Source organism: Engystomops pustulosus, chromosome 3, assembly GCF_040894005.1.
Source record: "Engystomops pustulosus chromosome 3, aEngPut4.maternal, whole genome shotgun sequence".
Lineage (NCBI taxonomy): Eukaryota > Metazoa > Chordata > Amphibia > Anura > Leptodactylidae > Engystomops > Engystomops pustulosus.
The window spans coordinates 121283846-121299114 of record NC_092413.1 but is presented as its reverse complement, the minus strand read 5'-3'; the positions used below and the strand labels follow the sequence as shown (position 1 = coordinate 121299114).

General features: G+C 38.3%; 1 long non-coding RNA gene across 4 annotated transcripts in view; it reads right to left on the bottom strand.

Moving 5' to 3' along the window:
- LOC140120546 (uncharacterized) overlaps nt 1-15269 on the bottom strand; it is a 94500-nt gene that overhangs the window by 40875 nt on the left and 38356 nt on the right. Inside the window, exons 1-2 of one of the 4 annotated variants that reach the window (XR_011853859.1) lie at nt 4810-4862; nt 2746-2904 (exon numbers count right to left, since the gene is read on the bottom strand). The exons of 2 other annotated variants lie outside the window; for them this stretch is intronic. This is a non-coding gene — a long non-coding RNA (uncharacterized lncRNA). Of the gene's footprint in view, nt 1-2745; nt 2905-4809; nt 4875-15269 lie in introns of those variants that run through there. One more of the 4 variants, XR_011853861.1, reaches the window with a different exon arrangement.

Here is a 15269-nt window from a genome sequence, read left to right as displayed (position 1 = left end):
ATAAATCTCAAAGTATAGCCTGTAGGATAAACTTGAAGACAGCAGCCTCTGATACTTGCAATGATCAACCAAATAGGGGTGAGCTGGGCAATCTTTAACATAGGCAGGGGCGTAACGATCACGGTTGCATGGTGTGCAACCGCGACCTGGCCCGGTGCTAGGGAGGGCCTGCATCTACCTGAGATAGGTACAAGCCCTTCCCAGCGCTTATGGAGGCAGTGATGCTGATGTCGACGCCATCACTGGAACTGCACCGGTCGCCTCATAAAGGACCCATGTGGAACTCTGCTGGGCCTCTCTCTATGAACCAGGTGCATGTGATGCCATGCATGATGTCGTTATCACGCAAGTCATCATGCATGTATGGTTCATAGAGAGAGAGGACCGTGTATACTGGACAGAGGAGAGGAGCAGCGGGACCAGAAGAGGAAGCAGCTGGGTTTGTATGGATTTTATTATTTAGATAATGAGCACTGATAAGGGGGGGTCCTATTATAAATTTTAAATGAAAAGGGCACTGTTCTAAAATTATCATGAGTGCGGGGCTTTATGATTTTATTATGAGTGGAGGGTTTCCAGTTCCAGCCCCGGCTCCAGTTTTCTGTTGGACTTTGCACATTCATTTAAGAAGTGTCTGCACCACATTTATATTGCACTCAACTGCACAAGTCTTCTTGCAACGCAAATTTCTGCACTGAAGGGGGCGTTCCGGTGCTCAGTCATACCTTCAGACAGAATTGTTTTGCACGCCCCCCCCATGTTAAAGGTGCACCAAAAAAGAGGGTGCCCTCTGTTAGGGAATTGCATATGGCGTCTGATTCATGAAGAATGGGCGCCACAAATTATGAATTTGGCGCCCTGTGCACACTGCACAGGACACTGCACATAGTTTAACTATGATATATTTTTAGTGGCTTAGTGTGGCAAGCAGCTGATTGGCTGGTAAATCCTCCAGAGACACCTGGGAGAAGTCAATGTGAGGTTGTATAGCTTATGGAGAATTGTCACCTGTGAAGAGCCCACAGGATACAGACAAGCATGGACCAGGCCAACACAGAGGGAGAAGTGATGCCTATCTCTGTTCTCAGCCTTATTGTACAGTACATTTATTGCCACTATATATTATATGTTGGTATATACACTCACCGGCCACTTTATTAGGTACACCTGTCCAACTGCCCGTTAACACTTAATTTCTAATCAGCCAATCACATGGCGGCAACTCAGTGCATTTAGGCATGTAGACATGGTCAAGACAATCTCCTGCAGTTCAAATCGAGCATCAGTATGGGGAAGAAAGGTGATTTGAGTGCCTTTGAACGAGGCATGGTTGTTGGTGCCAGAAGGGCTGGTCTGAGTATTTCAGAAACTTCTGATCTACTGGGATTTTCACGCACAACCATCTCTAGGGTTTACAGAGAATGGTCCGAAAAAGAAAAAACATCCAGTGAGCGGCAGTTCTGTGGGCGGAAATGCCTTGTTGATGCCAGAGGTCAGAGGAGAATGGGCAGACTGGTTCGAGCTGATAGAAAGGCAACAGTGACTCAAATCGCCACCCGTTATAATCAAAGTAGGCAGAAGAGCATCTCTGAACGCACAGTACGTCGAACTTTGAGGCAGATTGGCTACAGCAGCAGAAGACCACACCGGGTGCCATTCCTTTCAGCTAAGAACAGGAAACTGAGGCTACAATTTGCACAAGCTCATCGAAATTGGACAGTAGAAGATTGGAAAAACGTTGCCTGGTCTGATGAGTCTCGATTTCTGCTGCGACATTCGGATGGTAGGGTCAGAATTTGGCGTCAACAACATGAAAGCATGGATCCATCCTGCCTTGTATCAACGGTTCAGGCTGGTGGTGGTGGTGTCATGGTGTGGGGAATATTTTCTTGGCACTCTTTGGGCCTCTTGGTACCAATTGAGCATCGTTGCAATGCCACAGCCTACCTGAGTATTGTTGCTGACCATGTCCATCCCTTTATGACCACAATGTACCCAACATCTGATGGCTACTTTCAGCAGGATAATGCGCCATGTCATAAAGCTGGAATCATCTCAGACTGATTTCTTGAACATGACAATGAGTTCACTGTACTCAAATGGCCTCCACAGTCACCAGATCTCAATCCAATAGAGCATCTTTGGGATGTGGTGGAACGGGAGATTCGCATCATGGATGTGCAGCCGACAAATCTGCGGCAATTGTGTGATGCCATCATGTCAATATGGACCAAAATCTCTGAGGAATGCTTCCAGCACCTTGTTGAATCTATGCCACGAAGAATTGAGGCAGTTCTGAAGGCAAAAGGGGGTCCAACCCATTATTAGCATGGTGTACCTAATAAAGTGGCCGGTGAGTGTATTTATGTGTGCAGTACATTAGTTTCTGGTATATTTATATTCATCACAGGTACAGGTACAAGTTTAATGTGTTAGATGCAGACATTGATAAGGGTTTTTGTATACGGGGCACCTACACAAAGTTTGCACCGGGGTCCATTACGGTCTTGTTACACCACTGAATATATGTCTTGCACAGATAAATCGTATATAACAAATCAAAAAAACAATGCTGCTCTTCCTTTAGCCCGATTTGTAATCATTTTCATTTGGATTGAAAAGTATATTGTATTGTCTTTTTTTGAGTCAGTAAAGCATATCATTTCTATCAGGGCCTGCTCCTGAGAACCAGTTGTGCCGTATAAACTAGTCAATGATCTGGGTATTAAACCTTAGTAAACATACCCCAGTGTGTTCTGATTAAGGTTTGTTTGGATGCCGCTGACAACACAGCAGTTTGATGACATGCTGGCATACTAATGAATGCAGAGAGACAGCATTTCATTCTCTAGTCTTTTTTAACAAGTCGTTTTCTGGAGTTATTTCTCAGCATAAGCCTCATTTCTAAAAAAAAAAACATTGTTAAATATCAGAACCAATTTAAAGGGTAGCACATTTGCTATAAACCTGACAAATGCTGTAAAAAATGAGACAAATACGGAATGAATTATGCTTGAATATTCGATTCATTACCCGTGGTGATGGCAGGATGAGATTTTCACTGGTTATTACATTTTCAGTACAATCATGTTTTAAAATTCAGTGCAAGCTCTCTGTGTCAACATTTCATCCTCTGAGCTGATAGTTAAAGGGATTTAGGATTTCAATGGAAAATGGGAAGAAACAAAAGCTATGTAACTTTAATGTTAGTAAGAGAAATAAGAACCCAAAGCACCATGTTAAAGGTGCATGAAAAAATCTGGCACCTCTACACACTACACAGGACACTGCACATGGTACAGACTGTACTGTTCTTAGTAAATGTGCCCCACTATACTCTATTAATTGTGATATATTTTTAGTAGCACAGTGTGGCAAGGAGCGGACTGGCTGGCAAATCCTGCAGAGACAGCTGGGAGAAGTCAATGTGAGGTTGTATGCTTGAATATTCAATTCATTACCCGTGGTGAAGGCAGGAGATTTTCAGTGGTTATTACAATTACGTGTATTAAAATTATTACATATTCATGTATTAAAATTCAGTGCAAGCTCTCTGTGTCAACATTTCATCCTCTGAGCTGATAGTTAAATGGATTTAGGATTTCAATGGAAAAAGGGAAGAAACAAAGGCTATGTAACTTTAATGTTAGTAAAAGAAATAAGGATACAAAGCATTGACCATTCTCCTAACATCTTAAAAGCAGACTCATCTTCACTTGGACTACTTTATGGCATAATGTGATGTAAAAACTTTGTTCTGCAGATGAGAGTCACACTTTTGCTTTGTTCATCATTAGGCACATTCAATTTGATTCAGAAGGGTATTACTATTTCATTTACATTCCGAGGCTTATTGCTAGTTAGCCTAATGAAGCTGATCCAGTAACGTCATTCCTGCTATCTACCTTTTCTAAGTCAGCCAAGTTAAGTTGTGAAGAAGCTGATCATCTCTGTTAGAATGAGCTGTATGGCTCTGCTAGAGAACACATAATGACTTCCTAAGAGACAGCTGAGCAGCTCAGACCTCATAATCTATAATTGAAGGAATCAAATACAGCAATTATCCTACTGCTATTATTGCTCACACAATTTGTGTCCTCTGCATGATTCCTGATTTTCAGATTTATCAAATATTATCTGTAAATTCTTATGGAAGTATTAAAGCCATACTTTAAATGTTTCATTAAATTGTATTTTCATTCATTATCTTCTTAAGGAAAAGTGTTAACTTGCAGAACAGTGAAGAAGTAACTGATATGTATCTGTGTTCTGTAAAAAAAAAACACTAAATGCAACAGTAAAATTTTATAAATCTGAACTGTTTGATCAAGCAATCTCAGCTGCCTGCTAATGATGGCTAAAAGCCACAGCAGAAACCAACTCTCTGCTTGTAACAGGGCAGAATGGAAACAGAAATATTGACATAGTCTGTAAGCCCTAAGACTGAACCCACCAGACAGCCCCTACCTAATTACTCCAAACCACAGTGAAGAACAAGACAAACAAACATGAAAAAGAAAAGTCGGCAGAGCCAAATCAAAACCTAGAGGACAACAAAGTGCCAAACCAATATACTAAAGAAATAGCCAGGAAGACAAGTTAAGGGGTCAGAAGATACCAGATATAAGCAGGCAGAATAGACACAAACACCCCCTGAAAAAGCGTGGGCGAAACGTGCGTTGGGGACTCTGTAGGGTGACCTCACAGTGCAACAAATAGGTAAGACACTGGTCTTCTATACATATACTCAATGCTAATGGGCACACCAGTTACTACTCCTATTGAGATTAATCATGGAGGTTACATTACCTTGTGGGTGTGCTCATTGAGAGCAGGGCTACATACCCTGTACTGCACTTGAGTGCTTTTGCTTGGTTGAACTGTTTTTGGATTCTCTTTATTGCATCGATTGTTACATGATGTCATAATTTTCTGAGTTCTATATATTTAATAAAGTTCATATTTTTGTTTAACTAAAGAACGTCGTAACTCCGGCTGTTTGTGGTAGTATAACTGCTTTGTTGGAGTAGTTCTATATTTTGAGGGTGGAAGGCTACATGCCTAGTCCCTGATTATAGCATAATGAAGATAAGGTATTTAAGAATAGACACAAGCTTGGTCAACTGTGAACTATAACAAGCCCAGACGATTGATTCGAAGAACCTTTTATGTAATGTCAAAATCCTGGTGTAAAAGATAAATAGAGTAAAGGATTTTTGTCCATCGTAGCAGGTAACTTTTAGTGAACCAGAAAGGACACTGCTGGGTGTGGTGCATAATTAATGAAAACTTGTAAGTGTTCACACAGTTTCGCACCTTGTTGAGCAAGGATGTTGCCGAAATAAATAATACAATGCTGTGCACCCAACCCCCGAGTCCCTTTAGAAAATCTGTGAGCAGGATTCATCCCAACAAACAAATCATACTGTTATGTAGGGCTCAATACCCACTCTACAAAAATACCTTTCATAACCCTAAATGGATCTTCATTCCTCCAGATAACACATTTTGTTCATATGCAAATTAACCCACAAGTGCTTTAGTAGCATCTCTAGAGCTCTGCAAGGCTCCTGCTCTATTGCCATTTAACTCACACCCCTCTGCCAGCTTCTAACCTCCACTTCACTATGTCAGTCTGGAGGCGACTGCTTTTCGTGCATGCACAATAGTGAACTTTGCTAAAGAGAAATTGAGCTGGTACATGCACAAATGAGAAGCTACTGCCAGCAACGGCATGCCAATATATCTTGCTGCTCCCATTTTACAATCAATTGTATCTGCCTCCTTAAGATGCTGCAACAATTTATTTGGTCATTGGCAATGAGGACTTGTCAATAGCATTTTGGCAGATCCATACTTTGTTTTAGTTCATTGATGAGAACATATAAAGGACACACACTTTTTTTCATTTTATAACTTGAACGGCCCTTTATGTGTTATAGCAACCCCTACAGTATGGGGATACATTTTAAGAATCTACCAATACATGTTTACAGTACTTACATATTTATTTATTATGTATGTTTGTGTACCTATAACCAGAAAGATGGCTGTAAATAGGTAAAATAGATATAGCAATTCACTACACATGTTCTTTATTGGCAGGTTTACAGAAGCTCTTAATTTATGGTGTCCATGAATCATTTTTTTCCATTTGTTATTCCCACAGCTGTATGTTTTTGTCAGGTTTACTGTATATTTATGAAGGATAATGGGATCTTCCATGCTCATATATTAAGTGAGATCTGTTTGGGGAATTGTTTTAATCTCAGATTGTTTTCTAGGTTTTGCAGCTGGAGATTTCAAAATGCCTTTCCACTAGATGTATTTTAGGTAGTTTGGAGGTTTAGGTTGACCCTTTATGCGGAGAATGTTTTTTTCCTGTCCAGTTCTTATTACAGAGCTGCCAAGCATACATTCTCTAGGGAGGGAGTGGACATTCTCCTACATATTACTTTCTTGTATAATGATACATAAAGGATGGATTTCACAGATTTTAGGAAAGTGATATATTGTCCTTCTGTTGCTATTAAACATTGGCTCTTAACAAAGACATAGAATCATTTCAAAATGATATTGAAGCCTCTATCTGCACCTGAAATTGTGATTTCATATATGGTATATAATAATAATTATAATATATACATATATAGTGTATAGTGTGGATGTAAATATCTATTGAATGCCAACTCCTTAGCCTGGACACATGATGAATTACAGTTGGGCATAGGGTCATACGTGTTTTATATGGTATCCTGTGGCCTAGTTGCTGATCCTGTAGATCCTGCCAACTATAAGACTGCAAAAACCTCTACCGATGCTGACCCGTATTTTTTTTCCCCTCTCTTCTCCGTGCACCTGTACAAAGATGTGAATGTGACCAGACTATCTATTTGAATTGGGTGAGCTGACTAAATAACATTGTTTTTTCTTCAATAGCTATAAATGCATGATTGGTGAGAGATCAATCAAACCTTTACTGTGAGTGGGCAAGCAAGATAGTGTTGAATAATGCCAGGAGGACTCCTTTTCTTTAGAGGCAACACAGTTGGTCGCAGTATGTCCTCCACCTTCTGCTTAACTGTTATTATTCCTTGTATCAATGCTATGGGTGACTGTCATATGTGATGGTGGGATTGAAGGGCTTATTATAAGGCATGCATATGCAAAACTGACAATTGTCAAAACCTAAACCAAACCAGGACTTATCTCTTAAAACTAAATGATTTCTCTATAAACAGATTCAAATATGGCTGGCTTTCAATGGCTGCTAGTTCTCAGACACTAAATTTCATTTAGCTAAGCATGTGGAAATGGTCCAGATATAATAATAATAATATAGCGCCATCTAATTCCGTAGCGCTTTACAAATCATAGGGGACATATACAAATATAATAATAAATTACAGAGTACAAATGGAACAATAGGAGTGAGGGCCCTGCTCGCAAGAGCTTACAGACTTTGAGGACGAATGGGGTGACACAAGAGGTAAAAGAGCTTGTATAATGGTCCAGCCATGTAAAAAATGTAATAAATAATTTATTTAATAAAAATTCTGCTGCTTAAACCAGTCATCAGCCGCATCTTTTTAAGGTCCAAGGTGAAAGTGACTGCAGAGAAGCCTGGAACTCGATATGTATCTGCTGTTACCCGGATAACAGAAAGGAGGAGCACATAGGTTGGATTAGTAATGGGAGAGTTGACATTTCATGCAGTTAGGGCGTGTGATAGACTTGCCTAAAATGATGGGTTTTAAGGGCATGTTTGAAACTTTGGAGGGTGGGTATTAGTCTGAGAGTCTGAGGAAGAGCATTCCAGAGAATTGGTGCAACACAGGAGAAGACCTGTAAACGTGCGTGAGAGGTTTGAATTAAGGTAGAGATTAATCTAATATCACTGGCAGATCAGAGAGCACGGGTAGGGCAATACACTGAGATGGAGAGGAGAGATAGGGAGCTGTAGCATTATTAAAAGCTTTGTGGATGAGGGGTATTATTTTAAAGTGAATATGGAAGGAGACAGGCAACCAGTGCAGTGATTTGGCATCCGTGCAGCATTTGGTCTGAAAAACAAGCCTGGCTGCTGCCAGAGGAGGAGAGGAGAGAGTTTAGCGAGTGGAAGACCGATAAGAAGTTCAACATTGTTTTCCTGAAAGTATCTTCTGAAAGTATTTTTATATGCAGTAGGTAAGCATTTGTATATCCTCTTAAAGCAAGGCTGACTATTTCACATTTACAAATTTGCATGAGACATACCTGCTGAGTTCACCACATCCCCCAACACACAATATAAAAAAGATCTCAAATTTTTTAATCTCCGTTGGGTATCCACGACCATGTTCTAATGCTCTGGTCCTAGATTCCCTGCTTCTAAAACATCATTTTCAAGAACCATGTTCATATGCTCATAAATTATGTGTATCTGTGTAATTGGCAATTATCATGGTATCAAAGTTTTCAATGATCAATACACTTTAGTTGTCAATTACTTTCATAATATGGATGATAAGAATATGTTTCCTTTCCAATTGTGTAATTCCAAAATAAATATTAACTATCTTCTTCTTGGTGTACTGTGGTATAAACATAATTATTTTAGCCATGGCCACTAGATGTCATCACTCATACAGGTCTTACAGTGCTGAGCTCCATTACTTTGACTTAAAGCTATCTTATTTGTGTGGCAGATTTCGATTTGCAAAAGAGTTGACTTTTACAATAAATGGTAAAAAAAATATAAAGACATAATAGTATTTATATTATTCTACTATATATATAGTTAGAATTTATGGTTAAACTTTGTGAAATCTGTTTAGAATATTTGATCATGATCTACAAAACAATTGCTTATGGTACTGTTTTTTACAGTAGAAAACATCTGTAATAACTGCAATACATTTCTTGGTACCCCAGATAAACTCTATTTAGAATCTCAGCAAAGTTCATATAATAATGACAACTGTGAGATTATATTATGTGCTTATGCATATGCAATATTATTTGGCCCCATTACTTTCAGTGCAGCAAACTCACTCCAAAAGTTCAGTGAGGATCTCTGAATGATCCAATGTTGTCCTAAATGACTGATGATGATAGATATAATCCAGCTGTATGTAATCAAGTCTCTGTATAAATACACCTGCTTTGTGATAGTTGCAGGGTTCTACATCATGAAGACCAAGGAACACTCCAACCAGGTCCATGATACAATTGTGGAGAAGTTTAAAGTGGATTTGGATACAAAAATATTTCACAAACTTTAAACATCCCAAGGAGCACTGTGAACCGATCATATTGAAATGGAAAGAATATCAGACCACTGCAAATCTACAAAGACCCAGCCGTCCCTCTAAACTTTCATCTCAAACAAGTAGAAGACTGATCAGAGATGCAGCCAAGAGGCCCATGATCCCTCTGGATGAACTTAAGAGATCTACAGCTGAGGTGGGAGAGTCTGTCCAAAGGACAATTAATTGTACACAAATAATCTGGCCTTTATGAAAGAGTGACAAGAAGAAAGACATTTCTCAAAGGTATTTCTGAAAAGACTTGTTTAAAGTTTGACACAGGTCACTTGGTAGACACACTAAACATGTGGAAAAAGGTGCTCTGGTTAGCTAAAACGAAAATCAAACTTTTTGCCCACAGTGCCGAATGATATGTTTGGTTTAAAAGCAACACAGCTAATCACCCTGAACACACACACCATCCTCACTGTCACACATGGTGGTGGCAGCATCATGGTTTGGGCCTGCTTTTCCTGTTGGAGTCTGCAAAAGACCTTAGACTGGGACAGAGATTTATCTTCCAACAAGACAATGATCCCAAACATAAAACAAAATCTACAATGGAAGGGTTCACAAATAAACATATCCAGGTGCTAGAATGGCCAATTCACAGTCCAGACCTGAATCCAATCGAGAATCTATGGAAAGAGCTGAAAACTGCTGTTCACTAATTCTCTCCATCCAACCTCACAGAGCTCGAGCTGTTTTCCAAGGAAGAATGTGCAATAATTTCAGTCTCTCAATGTGCAAAACTGATAGAGACATACCCCAAGCGACTTGTAAAAGATGTCGCTGCAAAGTATTAACGTAAGGGCGCCAAATAATATTGCTAAAATATATAAATAAAGTCTAAAATATCCACTAAATTTTGTTCCACTTCACAATTGTGTCCCACTTTTATATCTTTAAATTTGAAGCCTGAAATGTGGCAAAAGGTAGAAAAGATCAATGGGGCCAAATACTTTCACAAGGCTCTGTATATAATTGTTGGGTTTCAACTTCTAGAACCCTCCACTGAATAAATAGCTTTATTATATAGTATTGACAGGCTTAACATTTTCAACAGGCTCTCTGTTGGAACAAGTAGTCCGCCCTGCTGTGTGGTGTGAAAACAAAGATACAAACTCTAGCTGTGTGGTGTGAAAACAAAGATACAAACTCTAATGTACAATTACAATATGTAAACTACACTTTATATTAATATAATATTTATAACAATATAATATCAGTGTTTTTGTATCTTGAAGCGATTTAATGTACATTTTTACAGCGTAATAGTCTTTAGCTGACAATGAATTAAATTGTTTACACATTTTCATACATAGACTACTTACCTATGGTTCTTTATGCTCACATATATAAATATTTATAGACCTTTTACCACTCCATATAAACAAAAATGTTGTAATAACTGCATACATTCAACACCATTCAATCACAAACAACACCAGAGCCTTGTTAAATACAGCACCAGATCCAGGATCAAAACATATATACAGCCCCAGAACCAAGCCCAATACAAAGTGTAAGAACAGCTTAGTTCATAATAATAGAACCATGCCCAAAGTATATATTGAGAGCAACATTGTGATCTCACGAGGAAACCAGCACTTACTGTAAATATGGCGAGTTACAGATGATGTCATTGATCTGACGATTCTCTTTCATTTTCTTCTTCTGTCTGGCCACCATGTCACCAAAAAGTTTAGGTTCCACACTTCATTATCTCCTCTACGTTCTTATCAAAACTCAACGCTGTTCTCCATCTCCAATAGAGTTTGATATAGTATCAGTGTCTCCACAGTAGCCAGTATAGTAACCAGGCTCACACAAAGTAGCCAATATAGTCACAGTGCTCCCATAAAGTATCTATTATAGTCACAGTGCCCCCACACAATAGTCAAAGTGCCTGCCCCCTTTAGCCAATAGTCAGAATGCCTTCTCCTCAAAAGCTATTAGTCACAGTGATTGCCCTACAGTAGCCAAAAGTAACAGTGCTAAATATTCAGTGCCTATTCCAGTGGAAAACAGTCAGTGCATTTCCCCAGTAGACAATAATCACAGTGCTTGAATGCAGTGCCAATAGTCACAATTCCTTACCTCAGTAGTCAAAATAATTGCCCCCAAGCAGCCAGTAGACACAATGCCTGACCAACAGTAGCCAGTAGTCACAGTGCCTGACCCCAGTACATAACAGTCACAATGTTTGGCCCCAGTACCCAAAAGTCACAGTGCTTGACTTAGTGCTTGACTTCAGTAGCTAATAGTCTTAATCCCTGACCCATAGTAGCCAATAGTCCCAGTGTCACAATGTCCCAGTTAGTCACAATGTCTTCCCCAGTAGCCAATAGACACAGTGCTTGACACAGTAGGAAATAGTCACCGTGCTTACCTCTAGTAGCCAAAATTCTTAATATCTACCCCAGTAGCCAATATTTACAATCTGGTCCCAGTAGCCAATAGTCATAGTGCTTGCCCTCAGTAGCCAAAAGTCACAGTGCCTGCCCCTAGTAGCCAAAAGTCACAATCTCCGCCCCAGTAGCCCATAAGAAGAGTGCCTACTTCCAGCACTCACAGTAGTCAGTGACAATACCGTAGTAGTCACAGTACTTTCTCCCTGTAGTCATAGTGCTCTGGTGAAGCAAGAATATTGGAACAGAATATTAAATAGTGCCACCAGAAAGTACAATCAGAGTCACAGATAAAAACACCTCCCTAAATTGAAAAATCAAAAGGGAGGGCAATACAAGTTAATTGCAAAAAAAAAGGCGAAAAAACTGGTTCTGGAAAAGAGATTAAAGTGATTTAGTTCAAAATGCTGGAAAAGATATCTCCCAAAATATATTTTTATATGAATTAGTGTATACAATCTACTGGGGTGGTAACCTTTCATATTCTATAGTCATATTCTTAGAGCAAATGAAAGGTGATCATTCTGGGGATATTTTATTAAACTGTTGACAGGTTCATCATTTTGAACTTAGTGAGATAAACTTATATCATTCAAAGAAAACATTGAGTGGTAAAAGCAGATAATCATCTCTTATAAGTACTGACATATTATCTGACATATTTATTGTTGGTTGCTTTAATTTCAAGGAAACAATAAATTTGTGACAGATTTCATACAGTATTGTGGCAATTGTAGCTTTCTACTGAATGGTTGGATATGTCATCATTTTAGGTGGGAAGGTCAAGTTTTTTTTTTAACTAAGATCGCATGAAGATTTTTTTCTAAAGAATTTACAGTACATACCTGAAATTTCTAACAGATACTTTTGAAAGACACTGTGTAGTCAAAGGTATCCACCAGAAATAATAGTATATGAAGGTAAAATTGCAAATGTTTGCCCTAATAAACACAATTGTAAAACTGGCATTAGCCTGTCTGGCCATCATTTGACTGCACTAACAAGCCTGTGCAGGACCTGCTTGCTTGGCCAAAGCTCCGACTATTGGATACATTCAATTTGGTTAATCAGACGTGTAGCCAAGTTGTAAAATGATGTTGATATCTGGCAGAGTCAACAAAAGAGATCTAAATGACGTCTGTACAATGGCCAGTTAATTGTATTCATATTTAAAGTTGGCAAAAGCAAAGACATGGTTTACATGGAACTCTGGGGAAAATGTAGAAAGACATAAATTATACAGCGATAGAACTATTTAACTTCAAAACAAGAGAACTCTTACAGATAGAATTTCATGGCAAGCGATCAAATATTGCACTGTATCTTACTATGTGTTTTCAGAGGGAAGAAGAAACCAATCTCTACATGACTATTGATTCTGAAGTGTTCTCATTTGTATTCTCACATATTCACCTCTACATCTTCCACTTCGAAATGCAAAGTCTCAAGTCAACCACATTTTGATCGGCACTGCATAAATAGCTGCCTGCAGGGGAAATTGAGAGGAATGAACGTAATAACAACATGTATAATACAGATTTTCCTTTTTTTATTTTCAAGTATATTATTTCATTTAATGAATTATTTTGTAAGCCATTTTGTAGAATGGCTTCACTGTTCACTGTATTATAATTATGTTTGGTAGTTTTTAAACTTCAAATTTTGAAAACTTATTCCTGATGGTTGGAAAAAAATTTTTTTTATTTGTTTTCTCTATGATTGTTCATATCCTATTCTGTGCCACACAGGAACAAATGTGGGATGGGCATAGAAGATGCAGTTTTTAGCACAAATCCCATAATGCTTTGCAGGTATCTCTCTCATTGATTTTCCTTCAGCGCTACATCACTGCTTAGAGAGTCTCCTTCCACCTCCTGTGTTCAAATAGTACCTGCACTTACTGAAATTCAGCATAGTAGGTGTAAATGCTGAAAATGCTGTGTCCTAATTTTTCCCTCTTTCAAAACCCTGATACACATTTCCTTTATTGTCTCATCATTGTGACTTTATAGAAGATACATATTTATATAAACTCAATGACAATTGCATCATAAAATATATTTCTTATGGGTGAAACTGTAAAACGGTCCTTAGGACCAATCACAGCTATAAGATTGTTTAATAGGGGCAACATAGGTCATTTTACTGTTAAACAGTTTTTATAAATGAGGCTATTTTTATTTTATAAAATTATTTAGACTAACTTAAATGCTTCATCTGTTGTTTTTTGCCATTTTGCAAAATATAATAAATTCTATAAAAAGCGATTAAAAGTCCTCAAAATGATAGAATTTAAAATGTTATCAAAAGACACCAAGCACAGCTCTGCAAACTAAAGTATGAAAAAGTTATTAGTGCCAGTAGATGGCAAAAAGAAACAGTTATTTTGTACAGAAGGTTTTAATTTTTGTAAATGTAGGAAAACATTATAAAACCTATATAAATGTGGTATCCCCGTGATCGTACTGACCAAAGTATAAAGCATATATACAAAGAGGGTAGAGAGTAAGGCCTAAAAACATTAAGAAAAATTAGCAAACATACAAAATGAGTGATTTAAAACATAACCTTTACTATAATATAAAAGGTAAAACAATGCAAAATAGAATTCTGACAATTCAAATCAATGTTATGCACGTAGTGCCCATCTAGAAATAAATAAAATGTAGACACGTAAAGGCCCTATGACCTCCTATAGGTAAGAAAAGCAATAATAATGCTATAACCAGATTAGTGGAAGGCTCACCTTATGGGCTAGTGGTACACGTCAAAAGCATAACCGTCCGGGTTCCTTCATCTGGATGTATATGGCTAATGGTTGTAGTGGTAAACAGGAAAGAGATTGTCCATATGACAATATGGACAGTCTAGTGATTCATGACACATTACATCCATACAAGGTGCACTGGACAGAGAAAACAGGGTGATAGAAAACTGTTGGTGTAAATAGGGGTCAAGATGACCGGGTCCATTTCCCTAGCACAGCCTAGTTCAGATGTCTATCATTCCCTAAGTGCCTAACTTCGGAGCCGTGGTCCTAGGTGGCCACAGCCCCGACCGGAACCTCACCCTAAATAACTGGCCCTGGTAATGACCTATTATACAAGTGTGGTCCCAATGTTGTAAAAACAGATGTTAAAGACTGTGATGGAACAACCAATCCCAATAGCAATACATAGTAACCATAGTGTTAAGCAACCAAATCCCGACAGGCATGTAATTCTCTAAAGTAGGAGTTCAATGTACAAACACATATTTACCGATTCAACATAGTAATTTCAAATAATATATTTTATTGTGTGTGAGGATCACTGTTGGTAAGGCTGCATATGCTAGCTTGGCACATGTTAGTCCTGTTGGTTATATAAAATACAACTATAAGCCAGCAAATAAAGATACTTGTTATACAACTCTCATAAAAACCTTTATCATGATAGGGGAAGAGTATGTGTAAGATACACCCTATCATTACTTCAGTTTATGTACTAGAGCCTTATCCCTTTCATTGTTATTTTTTATGAACATTGATGCCTGTCATTTTCTACCATTTGATGGCACTCTTGCTAAAGAA